The following is a 12462-nucleotide window of genomic DNA, read 5'->3' on the forward strand; positions in this document are numbered from 1 at the left end:
CTAGAAACTGTAGGTACATTATATGATTGATTTTTATCTATTTTTAATATTTTTTAAAAGGAATCAGTTAACTATTATGGGCCATATTCTTGTACATATCCGGCGGCGTAACGTATGTCCTTTATGTTACTCCGCCGCAAGTTTAACGGGCAAGTGCCTGATTCCCAAACCACTTACCTGTAAACTTGCGGCGGCGTCGCGTAAAGTCCACCCGCGCAAGCACTCCTAATTCAAATGATCCTGGTAGGGGGCGTGGATCATTTAAATTAGGCGCGCTCCCGCACCGATCGTAATGCGCATGCTCCGTCGGGTAAATTACCCGACGTGCATTGCGCTAAATGACGTCTCACGGACGTCATTTGTTTTGACGGTAACGTAAATGGCGTCCAGCGCCATTCACGGACGACTTACGCAAACGACGTTAAATTTTCAAATTTCGACGCGGGAACAACGGCCATACTTAACATTGAGTACGCCACCTAGGGGGCATGTTTATCTTTACGCCGCGTATCGCTTACGGAAACAACGTAAAATCACTATGACGGGCAAGCGTACGTTCGAGAATCGGCGTGACTAGTCATTTGCATATTCTACACTGACCTCAAAGGAAACGCCACCTAGCGGTCAGCGTAGATATTGCACCCTAAGATACAACGGCGCTGGCCGTCGTATCTTAGGCATGTTTAAGTGTATCTCAGTTTGAGAATACACTTAAACATAGGACGGCCTTAAATTCGGACTTACGTCGGAGTATCTGCTGATACGCCGGCGTAATTCTACGAGAATATGGCCCTATGTCTCTATACCCTGTAAACAGTCATTTCAGCAAAAAATATAAATTCCTTTACAACTCCATTAATAGAACTCCTGTTCACTGAACAGTTTCTGAAAATAATGTAGACTTTGCATAGAGATCCTTTGGTTGGGTGAAGCAGTTCCTATGCTGGCATCATTTATTATAACTCAAGGACAGTCAGAGCAATTCTTTCCAATATTTGAACTTTCTGTGTGTTTGCTTAGCTTTGTTTTCTGCGTTGCAGTAACCACATAGGTTTAATTTGTAAATGTCCCTATGAACATGCAAACATTTCGATCCTACTGCTTTCTTTCTCTGCGTATCCTGTTTGCATAGGTCTTCTCAGCTCCAAGAGTAAACTGTGACCTGGAGCAGCTGGTAAAACAATTGACATTTGCAGGGTAATGCTCCTTTAGGCTGCATTCACACTATAATGCGGCGTATTTTGCCGCGACAAATTGCGGCGTATTGTACCGCGATTTGCCGCGACAAAACGAGTCGTTTTTAACCTTTTTTTTTTTTTTTTTTACAAAACATTGTACATTGTTGTCTATGCCGAACGCCGAAAGCCGCCTGTTTTGGGGACTTGTTTTGGGCTTCAGGCGTAAGGCGTTTCGGCGTTCGGCGTGGAGATGTGAACCATCTCCATAGACATCAATGTTGAATCACCCCTCCAGCGGCACGAGCGTCGGGCGTAAATACGCCAAGGTGTGAATGCAGCCTAACTACACTAAATTAAAAAATCTAATTACCTAAAAGATGAGTCAACTTACAAATGGCCTTTTAGAAAATAGTTATTAATAGCAAGCATCTAATATAGCAAAAGTTCCCATTCCTGTACAAGCAGTAAGAATTTCAACACTGTAATTACTTTCTTCCCACAGAGATGAGCTGGCCATAGATACTAAAGGGCAGGTGCCTGCAGCCCATTCCCCAAACATTAACTTTGAGCTGTTGAGCCTATGGGGAGAGGCTGTGAAGGAATGCTGCAGATGTATTTTTTCAAAAAAAGTATAGTTTTTTTTGTATTTTTTTTATTTTATTAACTATCATCTGGACGAATATTTAAAATTCTGGTAAATATAAATTATTGCATATTAAAATTAAGCATTTTTCTATTCGGCCATTAGATGGAGCTCAACTCTTCTTTTTACATGTTCAGTTATTGCAGCTGCTAACAGTGCTGCAGGACACCTTTTGTTTACAGAAATAAGTAACCCATCACAGCAGTGACTCATGTCAGAGTTCAAGGTTTCCTTCTGACAAAGGGAGCTGCAAAGAAAGCTACTATGCTATGAAGTCTTTTTAGCTAACCCATAGTGCTTTGCAAATCATTTATGTGTGTGTGTGTGTATATATATATATATTAATATATATATATATATATATATATATATATATATATATATATATATATATATAATGGGCCAGATTCACAGAGATCTGCGGCGGCGTAGCGTATCGTCTTTACGTTACACCGCCGCAAGTTTTCAGCGCAAGTGCCTGATTCACCAAGCACTTGCGTGTAAACTTACGGCGGTGTAACGTAAAGCCGTCCGGCGCAAGCCCGCCTAACTCAAATGGGGCGTGTACCATTTAAATTAGTCGCGTTCCCGCGCCGAACGTTCTGCGCATGCTCCGCTTGGAAATTTCCCGCCGTGCTTTGCGCGAAATTACGGCGCCCCGACGTGTTTTTTGAACGGCGACGTGCGTAACGTACTTTCGTATTCCCGGACGTCTTACGCAAAAAAAAAAAAATTTAAAATTCGACGCGGGTACGACGGCCATACTTTAACATGGCTGTTCTAAATCTAAGCCTTGAAATAGCAGGCCTAAGTTTGCGACGGGAAAAGCCGACTAGCGACGACGTAAGATAATGCGACAAACGTGTGTACCTTCGTGGATCGCCGTAAACAGCTAATTTGCATACCCGACGCTGGAAAACGACGCAAACTCCACCCAGCGGCCGCTGGAAAATTACACCTAAGATCCGAAGGCGTATGAAGCCGTACGCCTGTCAGATCTTAGCCAAAAGCCGTCGTATCTTTAAAGATACGACGCAGCAAATTTGAAAGTACGCCGGAGTATCAGCAGATACTCCGGCGTACTTTTTCTGTGAATCAGGCCTATTTTGTGCGTGTGTATATACAGTATATATATATATATATATATACATATATATATATATATATATATATATATATATATATATATATATACTGTGTGTGTGTGTATATACAGTATATATATATATATATATATACATATATATATATATATATATATATATATATATATATATATACTGTGTGTGTGTATATATATATATATATATATACACACATACAGTGCCTTGAAGAAGTATTCCTACCCCATTGACATTTTCCACATTTTGTCACGTTACAACCAAAAATGTAAATATATTTTATTGGGATAGATCAATACAAAGTGGCACATAATTGTGAAGTGGAAAGAAAATGATAAAATATTTTCAATTTTTTTTGCAAATACATAACTGAAAAGTGAATTTAAAAAAATATATACATATACACACATGCACACAAATACAGTGCCCCTTGAAATTTTCCACATTGTCATGTTACAACCAAAAACGTACATGTATTTTATTGGGATTTTTATGTGATAGACCAACACAAAGTGGCACATAATTGTCAAGTGGAAAGAAAATGATAAATGGTTTTCAAAATCTTTTACAAATAAATATTTGAAAAGTGTGGCGTGCCTTTGTATTCTGCCCTCTTTACTCTGATACCCCCAACTAAAATCTAGTGGAACCAATTGCCTTCAGAAGTGAGCTAATTAGTAAATAGAGTCCACCTGTGTGTAATTTAATCTCAGTATAAATATTGCTGTTCTGTGAAGTTCTCTGAGGTTTGTTAGAGAACCTTAGTGAACAAACAGCATCATGAAGGCCAAGAAATACACCTACCAGGTCAGGGATAAAGTTGTGGAGAAGTTTAAAGCAGGGTTAGGTTATAAAAAAATATCCCAAGCTTTGAACATCTGCCGGAGCTCTGTTCAATCCATCATCTGAAATTGGAAAGAGTATGGCACAACTGCAAAACTACCAAGACATGGCCGCCCACCTAAACTGACAGGCCAGGCAAGGAGAGTATTAATCAGAGAAGCAGCCAAGAGGCCTATGGTAACTCTGGAGGAGCTGCAGAGATCCACAACTCAGGTGGGAGAATCTGTCCACAGGACAACTATTGGGCCACGTACACACGGTCGGTCAAAACCGATGAGAATGGACCGAGGTTCAGTTTAATCGGTCCAAACCGACCGTGTGTACGGCCCATCGGTCTTTGGTCCTTCGGACCAAAATTTTAAAACTTGCTTTAAAATCAAACCGATGGACCGCTGACCGATCGGTCCAAACCGATGGTTAGTACACAAAAGCATCGGTTCAAAACCCGCGCATGCTCAGAATCAAGTCGACACATGCTTGGAAGCATTGAACTTCCTTTTTTTCAGCACGACGTGTGTTTTACTTCACCGCGTTCTGACCCGATCGGATTTTGAACTGATGGTGTGTACACACATCAGACCATCAGGCCACTTCAGCGGTGGACCGATGAAAACGGTTGGTCGGACCATTCTCATCGGATGAACTGGTCGTGTGTACGTGGCCTTAGTCATGCACTCCACAAATCTGGCCTTTATGAAAGAGTAGCAAGCCATTAGAAGTCCCATTTGCAGTTTGCAAAAAGCCATGTGGGGGACACAGTAAACATGCGAAAGAAGGTGTTCTGGTCAGATGAGACTAAAATTGTACTTTTTGGCCTAAAAGTAAATGCTAGGGGGCAGATTCACAGAAGAAGTACGCCGGCGTATCTACTGATACGCCGGTGTAGTTTCAAATTTCCTGCGTCGTATCTTTAGTTTGTATTCTTAAACCAAGATACGACGGCATTTGGGTAAGATCCGACAGGCGTACAGCTTCGTACGCCTTCGGATCTTAGATGCAATACTTCGGCGCCCGCTGGGTGGAGTTTGCGTCGTTTTCAGCGTCGGGTATGCAAATTAGCTATTTCCGTCGATCCACGAATGTACGCGTGGTCGTCGCATTCTCTTACGTCGTCTGTAGTCGGCTTTTTCCGGCGTAAAGTTAAAGCTGCTATTTTGTGGCGTATAGATAGACATGCCATGTTAAAGTATGGCCGTCGTTCCCGCGTCAAAATTTTCTTTCCTTTTTTTTGCGTAAGTCGTCCGTGAATAGGAATGGACGTAAGTCACGTCGAGGTTCTAATAAAGACGTCGCTGCGACGTAATTTCACGCAAAGCACGGCGGAAAATTTCGAGACGGATCATGCGCAGTACGTTCGGCGTGGGAACGTGCCTAATTTAAATGATCCACGCCCCCTACCCAGATCATTTGAATTAGGCGGGCTTGCGCCGGTGGAATTTACGCTACGCCGCCACAACTTTACAGGCAAGTGCTTTGTGAATCAAGCACTTGCCCTGAACACACCATCCCCACCATTAAACATGGTGGTGGCAGCATCATGTTGTGGGGATGCTTTTCTTTAGCAGGGACAGGGAAGCTGGCCAGAATTGATGGCAAGATGGATGGAGCCAAATACAGGGCAATCTTTTAAGAAAACCTGTTATGCCGCATACACACGATCGGTTCGTCTGATGAAAGCGGTCTGATGGACCGTTTTCATCAGACGAACCGATCGTGTGTGGGCCCCATCGTTTTTTTTATCCATCGGTGAAAAAACTAGGCACTTGTTTTAAAATGATCTGATGGTTAAAAAACCGATAGAAAAAAACGATCGCCTGTGGGGAAATCCATCGGTTAAAAATCAACGCATTCACAGAATCAAGTCGACGCATTCTCCGAAGCATTGAACTTCATTTTTCTCAGCACGTCGTTGTGTTTTACGTCACCGCGTTCTGACACGATTGGTTTTTTAACTGATGGTGTGTAGGCAAGACTGATGAAAGTCAGCTTCATCGGATATCTGATGAAAAAATCCATCAGACCGTTTTCATCGGATGAACCGATCGTGTGTACAGGGCATAAGAGTCTGCAAAAGACTTGAGACTGGGTCAGAGGTTCACCTTCCAGCAGGACAACGACCGTAAACATACAGCCAGAGCGTCAATAGAATAGTTTAGATCAGGGGTTTCAAACTGGCTGCCTTCTAGCTGTTGCCAAACTACAAGTCCCATGAGGCATTGCAAGACCGACAGTTACAAGCATGTAGACTTGTAGTATTGCAACAGCTGGAGGGCCGCCAGTTTGAGACCCCTGGTTTAGATCAAAACATATTCATGTGTTAGAATGGGCCTGTCAAAGTCCAGACCTAAATCCAATTGAGAATCTGTGGCAAGACTTGAAAATTCCTGTTCACAGATGCTCTCCATCCAATCTGACAGAGCTTGAGCTATTTTGCAAAGAAGAATGGGCAAAAATGTCACTCTCTAGATGTGTGTAGCACTACCCCCCCCCCCCCCCCGGAGGAGCTGCTTAAGTTTGTTCAGCCCGTTACTCTGCCTCCCAACCCTAATAACAGCCTCAGCCCCTTCTGGCACACCTGGCAATAGTGTAAGTGCAATAACCAATGAGAAATTGTCTGGGAAATGGCTGTAGAAGTACTGGCAATCTTGCCAGTAGAAGAAATGGCCGCCATAGGCACATCATGTGACAGGTGGATCCCCCTGCTGGCCTATAAAAGGCTGCCACTGTCTGACCCAAATTGCTGGATTGTCGTCAGCTTCCTGTGTCTGTTTACCTTGAAACCCCTGGCTTGACTTCTGCTTCTGGCTTGACCTGTGATCCTGATTATCTCTTCGCTCTAACCTTGGCTTGGCTGACTATTCTTCGATCCACTGCCCACTGTTTATGACCCGGCTTGCTCCTGTTTGCTCTTGGACTGTCTCCCGGTATATGACCTCTGCCCTGGCTGTGAACCCTGCTCCTGGTTTATCCTGCAACCGCCTACTCAGGACTTCTTCTTGCACGGCTACTGACATCGCTACCCAGCCACATTCCGCTTACCAGCCTGTTGCAGCACTACTGGCAACCGATGCACCTTTGGGCACCGTATCCCCTGTATCACTCCCAGGGGGGCGTTGCACTCAGCCGCAAGGGGCGCCCTCTCTGCCACTCAGGCCTCACATCAGAGACTTGACAGAAACGAACACACATTATGATAAAACACTTTACTGAAATATTTTTGTGGAAAAGTAACAAACAGTAACAATATATATGTTCAAGGAATGCAATAGAGAGCAATAACTGCAATAACTGAGGTTATGAGCAACATAGCTCAATACTATATTCAGGCTGCTTTCAGGGGATTCATAACCCCAGGAGCAGAGGCACACTCAAATGGCAAATAAATCACAATATGGCAATCCATATCAGATTGGTTATCTTTAGGTTGGCTCTATGAGTCCAGGCAGGAGAGCAGAGGAATGACCCTCTTTGTGTCAGGCCTCTCTCTTCAGTCAAAAGAAAATACGGAAACTGCGCTGTAAACCAACATGTAAATAAAAACTGTGTAAATTATCTTAAAATATAAACAATATAAATACCACACTAAGGGCCAGATTCAGGTACAAGTGCGGCGGCGTAATGGATCGTAGATACGTTACACCGCCGCAAGTTTTCATCGCAAGTGTCTGATTCACAAAGCACTTGCGATGAAAACTACGCCGGCGGGAATGACGGCCATACTTTAGACAGCAATACGTTTGCTGACTAAAGTTAAAGCGGAGTTCCGGCCACAATTTCACTTTTTAAATATAAGTACCCCTGTAATACACAAGCCTAATGTATTCTAGTAAAGTTAGTCTGTAAACTAAGGTCCGTTTTGTTAGGTTGTTACAGCATTTAGACACTTTATAAAATAGAAATTGACTGGGGCCATCTTAAGTGTGGGCATCATGAAGCCAGACTGTATGACTTCCTGGATTTCAGCCTTGCACATGCTCAGTGCTGCACAAGCAGTGTCAGATCAGGTGTCCAAGTCACATGATTCTTTGAGACTGGGGAGTGCACAGACTCCTGGAAAGTTACACCTACTACATTCCCAGGAGTCTGTGCGGTGTAGGTTAGGAAGCTTAAGCACCTAGGTGCAGGAAGTGGGAAGATTAACTATTCTGCCTAGCAACAACACTTTGAAGGCATCTAAAAAAAAAATTTTTTCGTAAAGGACTAATGAAATTTTTTTAAAACTACTGATGTAAAGTTATATTTATGGGTGAAACTCCACTTTAAGGCACCAAAAACGACGACTAACTTTGCGACGGGAAACTAGACTAGCGGCGACGTAGTGAACGCAAAAAAACGTTGTGGATCGCCGTAACTCCTAATTTGCATACCCGACTCTGGTTTACGACGCAAACTCCCCCCAGCGGCGGCCGCGGTACTGCATCCTAAGATCCGACAGTGTAAAACAATTACACCTGTCGGATCTTAGGGCTATCTATGCGTAACTGATTCTATGAATCAGTCGCATAGATACTCTGAGAGATACGACGGAGTATCTGAGATACTCCGTCGTATCTCCACTGTGAATCTGGCCCTAAGTGCATAAGTGTAAATGTACCCATATGATTTTATATTAGATGATATAAAAGTCCAATTGCCAACAACTAAATGGCAGCAAAAAGGGAAAAAGAAAGTCCTGATATGCTTCAAACAAGAGTGATTCCACAATAACAGAAACGTGAAGAAAAGCCTATGCTGGCACCAATAACACACGTGTCCCTTCACCAGAAGTACAAGCCTGCTTACCAGAACACAGGCTAAAATAGGCCTGGAAGTCAAACACACTCTGGACTGGAATAGGTTGTTAGGAAGATGGACACGGGAAATCCGAACGGATTCAAATCGATCTCCTGAATTTTGACGGCTGGAGGGTGGATGGAAGTAATTCGAACGAGTGGAAACGATCACCTCACTCACAGCAGGTATCTCGTACAGTACCGAGGGAAGAAATACTTGCATAGCATAATATTGTATGCACAGAGTTTAATGTAAAAAGAATCAGATATACTTACAAAAGCATCTGAATAAAATCACGTATAAAAACAAACAGCCGGCTGGCAAGCAGACACCCGTCCTATGGGCGAAGACGTCAGCACGTCAACTTCCCGATGATCGTTTCATCGCACAAAGACGTCTCCTGTCCCCTGACACCACAGGCCCAACTTTAAACACTTTATTTAAATCAACATGCAATGGCTTAACCTCCTACATAAGCTGTCCCACACCCACTGCATATACTGAGCCCTAAATATGCGTGTGTCCGGTGGCACTAGCAGCCAGGGCCATCTTTTCCATTGGGCACGCTGGGCAGTTGCCCGGGGGCCCCGCTTGCCTGGGGGGCCCCACCGGCTGCCCAGCAACCCCAGTAAAAAATTATGAAGAGTGACGGGTTAGAACTGCCCATGCCCAGTTCGCGGAAATCACAGAGAAGATCCGGTCCTCCACGAGTGCGGGGGGTTGCTGATGTAAGGGGGGAGTGAATGCAAAAATGTAAGGGGGCACTGATATAAAGGTTCCCCCTCCTACATTAGTGACCCCCCTTACCTTCGTGTATTTAATCTAAGGAAGGTGGTCTCTGGTCACCAGAGTACCCCCCACATCAGAGTCTGCAGGATTCCCCCTTACAATGCAAGGGGGAACTCAGTCTGCGGACCCTGATGTAAGTGTACATAAGAGTTCCCTTTCACTGTAAGGGGGAATCCTGCAGACTCTGATGTAAGAGGAAACTCTGTGCTGGCTGGGTTATAGTAACCTGACCTTCATGTCAATGAAGACATTTTTTTTTGTTTTACTTTTGTTTAACTTAAACACATTTCTAATAGCACTAGCTATATGTTTATAGTTTAAATACTGACATTTGCATTGTTGGGCACTGAAAACTGTAATTTTAGGTACTTTTTTTGCAGTGGCAGTAAATGTGGTTCTGCCAGTAAATTTTATGATTTTTGTCAGTAATTCTCGTGCGTAATTGTGTAGACAGGGCCCCAGTGCACTGTATTGCCCGGGGGCCTATAATGCTCTTAAGATGACACTGCTAGCAGCTTCAGTCCTTTTGAAGAAAAGATAAGACTTTGAGATGACTAACAGCAATGATGTCCGTATACAATGTCCCTGTTTCCTGCAAATGGGCAAAAGCCCTCTCAACCAACCCTGTGGTCAAGGCCTAAATGAACGTCCTGGAACAGCAGGCTCCTCTGGTTACCCGACTGGTCACCTCACACTGGAACGCTTCACCGTTGGTGCAGGTGCCCCTGGATGTGAACTCACCTAGGAGGCAGTACCTCTTCCTTAGGTCTGATCTCTTCCTCTGCCTCCTGCTGTCTCAATTCTCCTCAGGAAATCAAAATGGAGTCTCTCCTTTCATGCTCTCAAAAGCATGCTGGTCTTTTGTAGTTCCATACAGTTCAATCTGAATGGGAAACCTTAGTCCTGGAACTACAATTCCCTTTGCTTTGCTCCCTGATGGTAATCACTCTGCTGACAGGATGTGATGATACAGAGTCTTAGCTGGCGAAACAGTCTCATTGCAACGATGTTGCAGAGTGTCTTTTGATACTTGCAGGTAAGATAGCTAGCTCCCTGCTACATCTGCAAAGCTGGTAGAGACATACCCAAAAAGACTGCAATTGTAGGGAAAGGTGGTTCTACAAAGTATTGACTATAGGGGGCTGATAACAAATGCACGCCACACTTTTCACATATTTATTTTTAAGATATTTTGAAAATGATTTATCATTTTCCTTTCACTTCACAAGTGGCACTTTGTGTTGGACTATCACATAAAATCCCAATAAAATACATGGTTTTAACATGATAAAAAGTGTAACATTTCAAGGGGTATGATCTCTCTCTCTCTCTCTCTCTCTCTCTTTCTCTCTCTCTCTTTCTCTCTCTCTCTCTCTCTCTCTCTCTCTCATCAATACATTTGACCTAAAACATTTTAGTTTTCCTTTAACTTATAATCAAGAACTGTCCTGTATTGGCATGTTCAGGGCATAGTAAGGCTTCATTTACATGACTATATGCACTGCATTCAGATCCGTAACAAAATCCCAAAAATTGCATCCTAGGACATACGTATACGTGTATGTCAAATGCAGGGCATTGGAAAAAAACAGGACAATTTTACACATGTACTGTATTAATTTATTATTACACAAAAAAAAAACATGCATAATAGGAGCAGTAACATGTTTATGCCCATTTGAATGTAGCCCTAAACGCTGAGAACACTATGCTCTGAACGGGTTTGGTATTGGGGTATCCAATTTTTAGTAGCACTGCAAAGGTGTGGTTTTTAACATGTGGGATGTATTGTCTGCCTGAATGGCAATGGAAAATGATATTGCTGGACTCTCTATTACTATTATCATTATTATTATTATTACTACTTCATTACCTGTTTAACAAAGAGTTAACAAAGTATTTTCTAGTTTAATAGGGCCTTTTTCTGAGTGGTGTGAAATTTATCAGCAGCATTTGTTATAAACTAAAGGGTTCAAGGACCCCTTGACCAATGTTGTTAAACAGCCTTGCAGATATACTATCAGACTTCAGAATGGTGAATCAATAGTTCAAAACAACAAAAAACGTACTGAATTTGAGCTTGATTAGGAACTCGGTCACCACGATAAAGGGGGACCTTTGTGTACTGAAAACATTTGGCTTCTTAACAAGTCCTGAGTAATTTTTTGCAAAGATATTGCTTGAAGTGATGTTTTTTTATTCTACTTTTTTATTTAAAAGCAACCTCATACCCTGGACTTCTAAATGGCTGAGGAGATATATATGCAGGATGGTTATATACTAGACACTGTGGAGAATTTTTCTCACTTCCTGTTCTAGGGAAAGGTGGTCACTGTTATAGGAAGCGAGGGGAAAAGTAAAAATCAGTGTGGCCCTAGCGGGATGATTTCTACCACTTTGAGACAATATTTCTCTGACAATGACACCAGAGAGATGTCCGAGAGTGTTTTATGGGAAGCACACAAGGTGGAAGCCAGGGGTGTGTTTATTGCCCAGGCGACGTCCTTAAAAAACAGTTGCAAGTGGACATGTCTGACTTATTGGCCCGTACAGCTGAACTGTCTCATAGACCTTAATTTAAAGGTGATCCCCACGACAGTAGACAATTGATAGACCTGAGGAGGCAAGTGAAACATCTGTTGGACGTACAGACACAACGTAAAATTAGGGTGGTGTCGGTGGCTAACAAATTTTACAAACAAGGCAACACAAGTGGTTGGCTCTTAGCCAGTGTTTTTGGGTGAGATCATCCACAAAGATAAGGTAGGTTTTACCCCAGGTAGGGATAATTCCCAGTGGGCTATTTCCCCTATTCACTGGCTCACCATGCACTGCACTCCTTGCCTTGTCCTATCCACTGATGCCGAAAAGGCATTTGACAGGATTGGCTGGCTTTTTAAGTCAATGGTCCTACAATGGCTGCAAAAATGTGGTGAGAATGGTGATAAAATGCCGGCTTGGTTTTCTGCTCTTTATGTAAGCCCTAAGACCCAGGTGAAAGTTAATCGTGTCCTTTTCCAGCCGTTTGCCCTCTATCATCACTGCTGATTGTTTTGGTGATGAAAGCCCTTTAATGCAAAGTAAGAGCCAACCCAAGGGTGCAAGTAGGCAATAT

Source organism: Rana temporaria, chromosome 4 (assembly GCF_905171775.1).
Source record: "Rana temporaria chromosome 4, aRanTem1.1, whole genome shotgun sequence".
NCBI classification, from domain to species: Eukaryota; Metazoa; Chordata; class Amphibia; order Anura; family Ranidae; genus Rana; species Rana temporaria.